This window comes from Camelus dromedarius, chromosome 12 (assembly GCF_036321535.1).
Source record: "Camelus dromedarius isolate mCamDro1 chromosome 12, mCamDro1.pat, whole genome shotgun sequence".
Taxonomy (NCBI): Eukaryota; Metazoa; Chordata; class Mammalia; order Artiodactyla; family Camelidae; genus Camelus; species Camelus dromedarius.
In genome coordinates, this window is record NC_087447.1 from 27,490,554 (window position 1) to 27,503,958 (window position 13,405).

General features: G+C 40.4%; 1 long non-coding RNA gene across 1 annotated transcript in view; it reads left to right on the top strand.

Moving 5' to 3' along the window:
• LOC116155340 (uncharacterized) overlaps nucleotides 1-11,616 on the top strand; it is a 471,009-nt gene extending 459,393 nt beyond the window's left edge. The window contains exon 6 of the long non-coding RNA XR_010383373.1: nucleotides 11,470-11,616. This is a non-coding gene — a long non-coding RNA (uncharacterized LOC116155340). The remainder of the gene's footprint in view (nucleotides 1-11,469) is intronic.
• Nucleotides 11,617-13,405: the final 1,789 nt, after the last annotated feature.

A 13,405-nucleotide genomic window follows, 5' to 3' on the forward strand; every position in this document is an offset into this window, starting at 1 on the left:
AAGGAAGGAAGAAAGGAAGGAAGGAGGATAAGGAACATTTATCAGGGGACTCAAAAGTGTTCTCTGCCCAGTGATGCTTGAAAGACAGATGTTTGGAAGAGTCTGGTTCCCTTCTGGTTCTTAGAACTGCCTAAAGAGTTCTATTTCAGAGATAAGGAAAACACTTACCAACATTGACAGTTAAGGAACTTTCTTGTCTACTTAGTTAAGCTTTGTCCTGGAATGATGATGATGATGAAAGTGTATAAAATTCATTTTGATTACCCTTCTTAAACTCTTTGAAATGTAGTATATGTGTGCGTGTGTCTGTTTGCATATATAAAGAGGAGAGAACTTTCCAACTACAATCATTTAGCAACAAGCTAAAGACCTTGTGAAGGAGAAATTCTCTCTTGGTCTCTTTGACTGAAACAGAACAATTTGGCAAGAGCAAGGAACACACATGAACAATGATCTAATGACCTCATCTACTTTTCTACGTTTTATTTTTTCAAAACAAACTCTTCCTCTTGGGCTCCAGCTGACTATTAAGGTGTTTTATCCCCAGGCACTCACTATGGAGTTGGAGTCCTGAATTAACTGCTACTCAGGCTAGAAATCCTAAATTGACTTCATCAATTAGCAGCTGTGTGACCCTAGGCAAGCATTTAACCTGTTGGAGCCTCAATTCTCTCGCATTTAAAATGGGTATGACATGCCCACGTCAGGGGGTGGTGGTCAGCTCTAAATGAGATGATGTATGGAAAGCCAGATGCTGCTGAAGTGTTCCTTTCTTGTCTCCTGTCTGAATCCTCTTTTCTAAGCTTGTTTCCTTCCTTCCCAGCTTCTCCCAGAAATGAGTTGGCTCATTGATGATTATTTCACAGTACAGGTCAGTTGCCTTTTTGTACCAAGAAAAATAGGAAAAGAGAAACAGCATTAGAAATCTTTAATTGAGCCTCCTGAGAGGGATCAGATGCCAGGACCAAGTTTTAGAAACACCTTCAAATCTAAGAAGCTGAAGTTAGATAGTCAATTCTCATGAATATAAAGAAAGGAGAACCCCTGTGACCCAGGACATCTTTTGGTGAGTGGTCTAATGCATCATCTCTGAGAAAAGCTGCACCATTTAGGTTCCTGTTTTATTAACTTTAAAAAAGGGAACAAAGAGTTCCTCTGGCTTCTCCTTTCAGCCATACTTTTCCCTCTCCTCTCTGGAAGCTTCCAGAGGGGGGCTCACCAGTGCCAGTTAGAATCTTCAGAGAGAGAGAGAGAGAGAGAGAACTTCCCTTCTTTTCCAATTTCTGTTCTCCTTCTAGGATTCCTACCAGAAGAGACCTCTGAGCAGACTCCTCATTTCTATTTGCAGTGACTTTTCCAACTTGTAAGAAATAGACAAATGTCATTTAGTGGTGATTTCATTGATGCTTCTCTCTCCCTTTTTCAGAAAGCACCATAATTCCCTAAATTGAATTTTGAATGAGACACTGTTCACTGAACGTCGGGACAGTAAATATATGCATAAATGGAATCAAACCTCTTTTCTCAAGTAATTTGTCTTCACTCTAGCCTGAAATTGTCTTTTAAAGCTGGGAAACAGCCTTCATTCAGACTCCAACTCAATAGTTAGTGCTTGGGGATTAAACATCTTGATGATTAACCAGAGGAGAAGTTTGTTTTATTAAAAATAAGACTAGGAAGGGAGAAGAGGTCATTGTAACATTGTCCACCAGTGGTCAGGAGGAGGGCAACTTAGGTCAGGGCTGTAGTGTAGGGGCAACTTCTAGGAGGGTCAAAATGAGATCTCTGCAAAATGCTAGCATATTTAACTCTCTGCCCCTAGAACCCGTTAAGTTAGTGACTATTAGTACCTGTCCATTTTACAGATAAGTGCTGAATGGAGTTCAGAGTGATTAAGCAATGAGTTTAGGGTATGATAGTTATTCAGTGATAGACACACAATTTGAACAAGAACCATATGAATGAGACAAAGCTAATAAAGTCCAAACCCCTAGCCAACCACTACACTATACTTCGAGCTAATGTTCCTTAAATTGGTAGAGACATACACAAAATGATAGCTAACAATATCAGGTGATTTGGGACGAATGAGAAATAAGCAGAGCAATCCACAAACACCGAGGGCATCTCTGAGGAGGTTCTGTTCAGGACAGCAGCCTGAGGCACCAGACACTTGTCTCAAGGTCACTAGGATAACGGAAGCCTGACTCCTGTTTCAGTTGGCCATAGCAGTGAAGGTCGATGAAGTCGTATATCAAACAGAAACTTTGGATCCCACTCATACATTTATCTCAGTGTCAAAAATGTCCCGTTGACTTTATCTCAGTGAAACAAGGTCCTTAATTGGGAAAATGCTAGAATTTTTCTTGCAGAATTCTTTGTCATCAGGGAAGGCTTTAAGGTATATATTTGGAACTACATGAAAAGACTTCAGTTGTTTCTGCTTCCACTTTTTAAATTTTATTCATTTATTCATAATCCATTAATTCACCCAACCCATTGATACACTGTGTCCTTCATGTGGTCTGCTAATTATTCTAAACAATGTCCATTCTGTATTAGATATAAGAATATCCTACTATTCCTCTGAAATTGACCACAACAGCTGCCCTCACATTTTGTGGAAAAGTAGATACTGTACTTCAAAGACAGACCAGTTATTTAAGCTTCTTAAAGCCCACATCTGCAGAAGAGAGGCAGGTAGAAATGAGTGGCTTACACTAGATGAGTTATCAGATGTTTTCTTGTTCTAAGTTTCTTTGACCTAGCAGCTTTGGCCCTAGTTCCACTCAGCCAAGACTCTGAGTCCATTCACTTTGAAGGTATGGCAGTCTCATTTAGAAAATAAAGAGTCTGGTGAATTTTCTTCCCTCTCTGACGTTCTGTGATTTAACCAAACTTCTGTTCCACTTAGCTTCCGGGCACTTCCTTGGGGGAGAGAAGACTGGCTGCATCTCTGAAATCCTCACTGATTCTGAGAAAGTCCTCCTTTCTTGTTGGAGGATACTGTATTTGAGAAGGCTCTGCTTTCAGAGTCTGAGCTGAGCAAGTGTCCTGTCCCTCCTTTCCTTCATGGGAGGTGGTTTTGTTGCGGGAAAAGACTTTCAGGAGCAGGATTTCCAGCTTCATATTGCCTGGGGTTGAATCATGATTTCTTCCTTGCCGATGTGCTCTGAGACAAGTTATTTCACCTCAGTTTCTTCATCAGACAATGGAGCAGATAGTAATTTATGGGGAGGTCATGACAACCAGAGGCAAGAATATTTACAGAGCATATTGGAACAGAGCCTGGATCACAGGGAGCGGTCAATAGCTAATAGACATTATTTTGTCAAGTACAAGAAGTTGGTCAAATATTGTCTCCAAGTTTGGGAGCCCATGAACCTTAAGGAGTACAGTGAGGTGTGGCTGGGGACACTGGATCCGGTTAGAGGGAAGCAGGAGGGTGTGAGGCAGGGATCAGGAAAAGGTTTAGTTGTGGCCCCTGGTTCACGCCAATGGGAAGAATAAGAGGGTGTGAGTCTGTTTCTAGAATGAACAGTTTCGTCTTTCTTTCTGTGTTTATTCAACAAATAATTACTTCCTCTTTGCCCTTTCCTCCTGCTCATCTCCCTCTGTCCTGCCTTCCTTCTTTTCTCTTCCCTGCTTTCTTTGCACCCTTTGATAATATTCTAGCCTGGGAGTAGGAAGAGCCCGGACACAGTGGTGGGGCTGGGGACAGGTGGGACAGGCGTGAAGGCAGAGACAGGAGTCTATTTTGGCCTTATTTCCAAGCCCTGCTTCTCTTGTGGCTGGGGAAAGCTCCAGTAGCCTGTCACTTAGTGATCAAGAGGGGAAGAAAAATCATGTTGGCAGGAGGCAGGCTGAGCTGCATCCAGATGAGTCTGGGCCTCATCATGGGAGGCCTGGATGGGAAATGCCAGCTGACGGGAAATGGAAGCTGCAGAACAGGCCCAAGCTTTGGGACTGAGCAGCGTGGAACCGCCATGTGGTCAGCCCTGGACCCAAAGGGAGTGATGACATCCAGCTTCTTTCTATTCTGTGGTGGGAGTAGGTGGGCCCTGGGCTGGAGTCGGGGAAGAAAATCATGGTGCCTCGGGGCAGGAATGAGGCAGGCTTCCAGAGAGAGCTTGGTGGCTCACCTGTCAAGAGATGCTCTGGAATTCACAGGGTTTGACTCTGCCTGTTGCTGTTTACAGTGAAAAACACAAAATGTAGCTTTGCCAGCTAATCTCAAGCCTTGGTCTGAATCAATACCCGGGTTCCGACTGTCATTAAAGGAAACACTGCCATGGAGGGTTGGGAGCAGCTATTTGACAGGATGGTGGTGCCTGGTGACAGGGACGGAAAGAGGGAGAAAGCTATGATTGAAGACGTCAGGCAGCGTGCTTATCCCTTGCTCTTTCGTCCTCCTGTATATTATCACTTTGATTCTCAAAACAACCATGGATTTACAGAGCTTGGAATAATAAGTGGGCACACACACACACACACATCATCTGACATAAATAAACCCCATAAAAAACAGACTCTTCACAATTCAATAGATGTTAAAAGGGACTTTAAGTGTCCTTTGCAACTTCTCAGTCAAAGCAGAGAGTTTTCTACAGTAACCTGGGTGGGTGGTCATCCTGCCCTTTCTTAAATATTGCCATTAACAGTAATATCAGTACTTCTGGTAACTCATTCTACTGCTGGTAGCTCAAGGAGCATTCAACCACACCTCTGAGCTCCTGCTTTTCAGCTCCCAGGCATAGCAGTGATGGGAGAAATCAACTCCTTGTCACTGACATACAGCTCCAGCTCAGTTCAGATCTTGGGTATCCAATTCCAGCAGCAATTCTTCCCTCAACTTTCTTACTCTTCTGCAGTGCTGCCAACGTCACCACCACTGACCTGCAACAGACTGGTGGGACTAGTTCTAGAAGAGTGACTACACCTTAAGTGTTGTGGCTGCCTTCCTTATAACTACTGCTCCCCTGAGTGTCATAGTTCTTTCTGTGCCAATTATGGTGTTTTGTTTTCCCCATAATCATTCTTAGCCTACAAGAGATGCTTTTCTTCTTTCTCCTTTAGAACCCTCTGTAGGAAGTTATACCACATTCCCACGGAGAGGACTAGAGGTCTCCTGGTGAAGGGAACATCTTAGACTGGATGGTCATTTTCTTTTACTTACACCAGAATTGTGTATCAGGACAAGGCACATTGTCCTCAACCTCCCTGCCCTGAGCAGCCTACCTTTGGCTTCTCAAAACTCCATAACTTGCTCATAGTGGTTGAACAAGTATTCATCTCTTTGTTAGCCAAAGGTCTTTTAGTCAAAATTATTCAGTATGTTCTATTTCTGGCTTCTCTGAATGTTCTTATTCTATACATACAATTAGAAGAAATACAAATCCTAGGTGTAAGTGTTAGCCAATGAGAGAAGTTTGTCCAGATTCCCTTGTTCTGACCATCTTCTCTTCCTGACTCTTCAACTCTCTTCTGATTCTCTTGCTTAGATCATTTGGTGTATTTCTCATATAAGTGCCTGGGATTCACCTCACTTTATATCAGAGCAGAATGGAAGACAGACTCTCTTCCCTTAGCCCCTTTGAGGAACCTGATGTCCAGATTAGACCCTCTTGCCTTTTGTCTAGGAAAGAAGTCTAATCTCCAACCCCTAGTCTCTATTGTGAGTAAAAACATAAGTGAGGCCCAATGTAGACTTTCTCCACCGATATAAAGACAGACCTAATACCTAGTAACATCCACTGGTCTTAGATCTGCCTCGTGGAATAACACATGCATGCCATCCCTTAAGCGTTAATTTGGCAAAGGACTAGAGCCAGGGTAAAGCCTGAGGTGATTCATGCTTGCCATAAAGAGTTGTTCAAGAGTGTTTCATCATACGTTCCACTGGGGGACTGAGCTGAAGTCCCCCAATGGAATGTAAATGCAGTGGGAAAGAGTGCTAAATGTTTCTTGCGTTGGATAAAGGTGTATTTCCATTGCACTGGTTGTCAGTGGGAACCTCTCTGGCAGACATTTACAGATGAGTGAATTTCCACCTGTTCCCCTCCTACTCCCCCGTTTACCCACCAGCTTTGCCACGAGGAGAGGTCATGTGACTAGCTCTGGGCAATCTGGGCAATGGGCTAGAAGTCTTAAGTAATGTGTATCACTTCCCGACCAAAGTACCCAAAATCTTGTGTGGAAGCTACCTAGGTTCTCAGTCACTGCAGGAGCACAGTAGCTTCTTCAGTCACCCAACTTCACAGGAGTTTATAAAAGCGAAACAATAAGTCTTTGCTGTATTACATCACTGAATTTTCAAGCCTAATTTGTTGGCCCAGTACAGCCTAGCTCATCATGACTGGTACAATATCTTTCTCCTAGTGCTTAATAAAAATGGCCAGTTGGCTTGTGTCATGGTAGTTGAGTTCTCCTGGGCTCCATAGAACCCTTGTTGGACAGGCATGTCAGACCCTGAACAGTTCTCTCTGAAAAGGAAAGAAGAACAAAGGGATACCATACGGGTAGCTGTGTTTGGGGGCTTAGGTCTATAGCACTCTGGGTCCTGACTGCAGACATCTCCTTTTCTGGCCCTGGCCTGGCCCCATACTCTGGTTCATTTCTGGGCTGCTGGGACAAAACACAAGCTTCAGAGAGGAACTTCACATTGCTAATGTCTCGGCATACTGAACCGATGCCACTGAAAGTAATGAGACAAACCCAAGATGGGATCTGGAATTGAAAGTTTAATGGACACATATTCTTTGTGGACCCTTCAGGGCTGCAGCCAGGCTTCAGGTCTCAAGACCTATTTTGTTGCCTGTCAGAAACTCTTCTTGCATGAGAGCTGGAAATGACAGAATTTTCTACTCAGAGCTATTGAGAATATCTGATAGGTTTCTTCCCCCTTCTCTCCTCTCCTCAGGAAGATTTATCAGATGATCTTCCTTGAGCTGCCAGTAACAAGCCTTGGGTTGCCTCTGTGGGGAGGGAAAGAAAACCAACACTTAGTTAGCACCTGCTATAGGCCACAAAATGTGCTAGTCACTTTTTTACATTCTTTCTCATTCCTAACAGGAAGTACAGCAAGAGCCAGATGTTGAAACTGAGCAGGACCCTTCAGGGCTTTCTCAGGGACAGGACCACTCTTCCACATTCCCAGCCTCTTGTTTGTAGAAAAGCTGTAGCCTCCTAGGCCTTCCCCAAGTTCCAAAGAGCGGATTTACTCAGAGAAGTGAAAAAATGCAGAGACAAAGGAAAGCAGTCAGGCAAGGTAAAATAATAATAGTTTAGCCATAAAACAAAGTCAAGGACCTTTAGTTCTTCCTCAAGGGCTATAGACAATAGCTTGAGCCATATCCTTGAGTTATTTTCCAGATGCTAAAACCCCCACCAGGTGGAAGAAATTAACTGCATGCTGACCACGAGCACGTAGACCCCAGACTCGTTGGAAACAAAAGGTTGATGATCGAGAATCCTGAATCACCCTGTTACCTCATCATCAACCAATCAGAGAATTGTGTATGAGCTGATCACACGCCCTGTGACCCTCTCCCTTACACTTACTATCATCAAAAAACCCTTCCCTGAAATCCATCAAGGAGTTCAGGTCTGTTCAGCATTCATTTCCCGTACTCCTTGCTTGGTGCCTTGCAATAAATGCTGTACTTTCCTTCATCACAACCTGGTTTCAGTAGCTTGACTTTGCTGCACAGTAGATGAGCAGACCCAAATTTGGTTCAGTAACAATATCACAGATAGAAGAAACAAAGGACTTTGGCATCTCAGAAATTTTAGTTTAGAATCCCAGCTCTGAATTGCTAGCTGTGTGACCCAGAACTAATCTCTCTAAGTCTGTTGCCTTAACTTTCCAAGGGATTAATAATGCCTTCGATGGCTGCTGTTGGGAGGATGAGGCATTATGTAGAATTGTGTAGTGCTGTCTCCGGGGCATACTAGGCACTCAGTAGTCCTCCAAGACAGACTATAAGAAATTCCATTTTACAAATGAATTAAGACCTAGAGATGTAAAATATCTTATTCTAGGTCACATAATAGCAGAACTAGACATCAAACTCAGGTTGGTCTGTTTCCAATTTAAGTGCCATTACAATGACAAAGTTGAATAGTCATGACATAGATCATATTATACCCTGCAAAGCCTAAAATATTTACTATCTAGCCCTTTAAAGAAGAAGTTTGCCATATCCTGATTTGAAAATAAGAGTGCAGAATCTTTGCATATTGAAGAACTCTGAAACACACAAAGCATTAATCAAGGGGTCTACACTGGTAAAATAAATTTAGTTTGTGATAGAGATGTTGAATTTGGTTTGCGGTGGAGAGAAAACCTATTATTTTTAAATTTGCCTTTGATGTTAAGAAGAAAAAACATAAAGCTATTCAATAAATGTTGCAATTAATAAACAAGTAATTCAGCCCTCTGTCATTGCTGGGCAGGCTAGAGAGAATGGGATCTCTGTCTTATGAACTGATTGTCTTTCCCTGTGGGAAAGTGGTCATGGGAGTGTCCCTTGATGGCCCGATGAGCTGGGGCAGTCCAACTGTGAACCCCAGGGAGTGGCACCCCATCAACACTAGGAGGCTCAAAAGACTCTGTTTTGATGATAAAAAATTGGAACCTTCTGAGAGGACACATTGTGCCTTACTCAATGCTGAAGGAGGTAAAAAATTCCAGGACTCTTCAAATTCTTTCTGGATAACCACAAACAATTTGGTGCTTTACTATAAAAAGCAGGGCATTCTGTTTTGATTAAATCAAAATGCTTTACACAGCATTTCATGGAGTCTTTTACTTCCTCTGTCTTTAATGTCTGCTTAATAAAATCACACATCCAATTATTTAAAAGAGCCAAGAACCAATAGGGGATTTGCTGACTGGGTGCTTGAAGCTTAGAAATCCAATTTGCCTTCCCTTTATTGCTGGTGGATCAGTCCTGGGTTGCAGGTGATGAAAACTATTGGACATTTTAGAATCATTTTAAAGAGCTGAGAGATTTGGCTCACCCAGTCTCACTTACACCTGAATAGAATGAATTTCATTATTGATGTTATCACAATTGACATTTCCCCCAGTTTTCATCTCTTCTATCTCCAGATTCATTACCTTTTTTCAAATGGTTAATGCACTAATGTACTGAGTTCTGGCAATTTCCACTGTGATTTTTGCCTATATAAGAATTTTCAGAAGTGATGTGGATTAACCCATTACCAGCTGTTAACCCAGCCTGGAAGGACAGTCAGTGAGACTTGTCACTATTTGCACCTTCTTTACATATGTCTAACTTTCCTAAAACAATCGCATGCATTTCACTTGAAGAAAATGGCTGCATAATGATTGCAGACACCTAGTTAGATTTTTCTAAGCAGAGACCAAGGAATAGAAAGTTAAAATGTTTTCCCATAATTGAATTTTTATTCAATACTTAAAATAAATATAACCTTTTCTTCATGGAAGTGGTATGGTGACCATTTGTAAGTGTATTTCAATTTTTATTTTACCACAAAGTAATATTTCCTGTTAACTTTCCAGAAATGTATAAATGTAATGTTTTGCCATATCTAAGTATTAACTTGACTTTTTCTAAGTTGACACTTCTATTAAATAATTTCCCCTCATGTTAAGGAAATTTGTTTCACCTAGATTCATTCCATCATAAGGGATGGCTCAACGAAAATCTATTCCAGGAATGTTGTTGATGGAAAATGATAGTCACATGGTATGCAATTAAAACAAAATTCTGGATAGTAATTTTGTTCCTCACAATTATTAATATATTCAATTATCATGGAGTGCTAGTAACAGCTCTTAAACTAACCAGGCTGAATTTTAGTACAAATATTGCATAGAGAAATTGCACTACTTACAAAGTTATGGAGATATTGGGATGCTGGCTCAGGAAAAATGATTAATAAAGCAATTATAATCCTTACTAGCTGCATGGCCATCACATTTCTTAGTAAATTAGAAAATTTTTTATAAGCCTGGGCCCAAATTACTTATGATCTTACAAATGTCAGAACTCTATATTTATGCCCTGTGTTTTAGCCAAAAGAAACACATTTCAGTTCTTTGAAGCAAATGTTTTCAAAATTATTATTTAACTCTACCTCTCTCTTAGCTGTTTACACATTCCTTTACAATTCTTTCAGCAGTTACTTTAGACTAGTTATTCTCAAAACACTGTTCCCACACCAGCAGCATCGGCTACAGACCTAGGAACTTGTTAGAAATGCAAATTATTTGTGCTCACTCCCAGAGATGGAGCCCAAAAATCTGCATTTTAAGCCCACGGAGTGACTCTAATTGATGCTGAAGTTTGAGAACCACTGCCTTAGGCCATACTTTTTGCTTTCTCTATTTTATCCTATATGCTCTGTATTTCCTTCTTTTTGCCTGGTAGAAACACAAAAAACAAAACAAAACAAAAACTATTTCTCTTGTCCCATCTAAAATGCCTTTCTTGGTTTCTCCCTTCTCTGAATTCCTTTCTAATTATACATATGAAGACCTTTATAAGGCATATAGCTATTAAACTGTGCTTTATGGTTAATTGGTAACATCTCTTCTCTTCCCTTGATGATACAAGCTCCCAGAAGCCAGGCACTGTGTCCTTATATTCCATCAGCTCATAGCCCCGGAGTTGGTGCTCTGTCAATAAGTGATTGTCTGCCAGATGTTGCCTCTCACATGCACTCTCTACTTCCACAGATTCATTTTTGTCTCTGCAACTTTCCTAATATTTTTCTAACTCTCTGCAATGTTTATTCCTCCCTGTTAAGCTCTATAATTCTTTTTAAGCTCCTACTCAATCTAACCTTCTTTCAAGAACTCCCCAATCAAAATTTATATGGATTTCTGCTTCTAGCCATAATAAGCTACTTTATAGGATACAACTCCACCCATCACAGACAACTGGAAAAGCTAGGTAGAGTAGTTAAAATAAATGATTTCAGGGTATCAGAGAGCTTTGAAGGCATCTGGACAGAGGGGTTACGATCTCAGAGAAAAGAAACATTGTGCTGAGTGAACCTGATGCACTACACTGCTTTTTCTGGAGACATTCACGGATTCCTAAGCATCATGAACCAAGAAGGTGAGATGCTGAGAAGTAAGCTGCTATGAAGAAGCTAGTACATTCAGAAGTGCCTTTTGAAATTCTCAAGGGCCAACAGAGATTAAAAAATTGGAGTTCATGGCTGCCACCATGATTCACTCTGAAGAATCAAGACCTTTACCTATTACTGTATATCTTTCTACACATTGTGGACTGAATTGTGGACCCTCAAAACTCATATGTGGAAGCCTTAGTCCCAGGTGACTATATTTGGAGACAGGATTTTTAAGGAGATAATTAAGGTTAAATAAGTTCATAAAGGAGGGACCCTAATCCCATAGGACTAGTGTCTTTATAAGAAAAGGAAGAGACACCGAGATTGTCCTCTCTCTCCCAGAGCACGGAGGAAAGGCTACGTGAGGACACAGTGAGAAGGTGGCCATCTGCAAGCCAGGGGACAAGGTTTCACCAGCAACCAACCCTACTGGCATGCTGCTCTTGGACTTCTAGCCTCTAGAACTGTGAGAAAATAAAATTCTGTTGTTTAAACTACCCAATGTGTGATATTTTGTTTTGGGAGTCAAGCAGACTAATAACATAACATGAAAAATCTAAAAGGCTCTACAGAGTAGTGATTAAATTCAGTAAAACTGCATGACAATAGGTCAATATACAAAAAAAAATTGTGTTTCAATACATCAGCAGAAGACACTAAAGAACATCTAAAAGTGATACCATTTATAATAGCACCTAAAATACAAAATACCTAGGGATATATCTAATTAAGGATTTGTAAGGTGTGTAAGCTAAGAAACTACAAAATGTTAAAGTCCCAAATTTATGGGGAATATACTATGTTCAGGTACCAGGAGTCTCAATATAGTAAAAATAAAAATTCTCTTCAAATGTATCTGAAGTTTCAATATAACTGTAATAAAAAATACTTGCCATATTTTGATGGAAATTTAAAAGCTGATCCTAAAATATATTTGTAAGTGCAAAGGGCCAAGAATTGCCAAAACAATCTTGAAAAGTTTGAGACAATACTTGTCATAAAGGTGAAGTAATTACAACATGTAATTTAGCCAGACAAGTCAATGTATCAGAATAGAAAGCATAGAACAGGCCCACAGGTCACTTGCACTATTACAAAGGTGACATTTTTGTGCAATAAATAAAAGATAGTCTCTAAAATAAATGGTTCTGGGCCAGTTTAATATCCATAAGAAACACCTAAACCTTGACCTTGACTTCATACCACACACAAAGCCTATTTCTTTAGAATGATTTCTTTATAATAGAGGAACAATCAAGTTCATAGAAGTTAATGTAGGAGAATATTTTAATGTTATTGGAGATTGAAAATATTTCTCAAAGAGGCCTTTTAAGGAAACTATAAAGGAAAAATTTGATACATGAGACAAGATTGGAATAAAAACTTTTGATCTTCAGAAAACACCATTCAGAAAGTTAAAAGACAAGCCAGCGTAGGAAAAGATATTTGCAATTCATATATCTGAAAAGGACCTTTTTTTGATACGAGTGATTAAATGGATGTATTAACTTCCTTAAAATTTGAACCTGTATATTTAAAATTTGTGCATTTTTTGGTATGTGTGTTATACTTCTATGTAACATGGTGACCTCATCTTCCTTAGGACGTCTGATACTTTTTGGGATTCACTAATTTGTCAAGCATTTACGGAACACTTGCAGTATACCAGGATGCTGAACTTGGCTCAGGATTTACAGTTGTGAATAAAATGTAGTCTCTACCTTCACAGAGCTTAGATAACCTTGATTATTTATAGCTTTCTGTGGTAGACCTGTGTAAGGCTGTCATGGTTAACTAAAGTCACTTTGCAGCTGAAGAAGATATGCTGATATGTTCCATTGGTACATAATTAAAATGGTGTTTGTAACTGGAGCAAGCATAACAAAGCTAAAGCAACTAGCATTACTTTGAGCTGGAAATCCTCTATCGGCCCCTCCTGATCCATTTTATAATCGTCTCTTTAAACCAGGAGTCTGTATAGAATTTGTATGGACTCATCAGGTGTCCAAAAAGCTGGAACCTGATTATAAATAGTTTTATTGAAACCCAGTTTCACACATTGTTTTCATACTGTCTTTGGCTGTTTTCAAGATAACCTATGATTTGTAAACCTAAGATAATTACTGTCTGACTCTTAGAAAGAAATATTTGCTTAATTCTGGAGTATAGCAGTGGGCTTCCTTGCCTCCTAAGTTCCAGATGGGTTGGTGAATAGAGTACAAAGCTGGAGATTGGAGAGGGGGAAAAGAGTGAGTTCTACTGGAGACTTCCTTGGGCA